This window comes from Fulmarus glacialis, unplaced genomic scaffold (assembly GCF_000690835.1).
Source record: "Fulmarus glacialis isolate BGI_N327 unplaced genomic scaffold, ASM69083v1 scaffold18748, whole genome shotgun sequence".
NCBI classification, from domain to species: Eukaryota; Metazoa; Chordata; class Aves; order Procellariiformes; family Procellariidae; genus Fulmarus; species Fulmarus glacialis.
Window position 1 is genome coordinate 13,960 of NW_009229154.1, and position 239 is coordinate 14,198.

Below are 239 nucleotides of genomic sequence, written 5' to 3' on the forward strand. Positions count from 1 at the left end.
CCAGCTGCCAAAGGGGACCCTCCACTGGGGGCATCCCTGACCCCCAGCACCGGCAGCTCCTGGGTGCGGGGAACTCTGTGCTCTCCCTTGCTCTTGTGCTGGCAGCACAGGCAGGGCTGGGGCAAGGTCCCTATGGGGCCTTGGGGGACAGGATCTGCGCTGGGTCCCAGCTGCACACCCCGGCTCGTTGGTCTAGGGGTATGATTCTCGCTTAGGGTGCGAGAGGTCCCGGGGTCAAC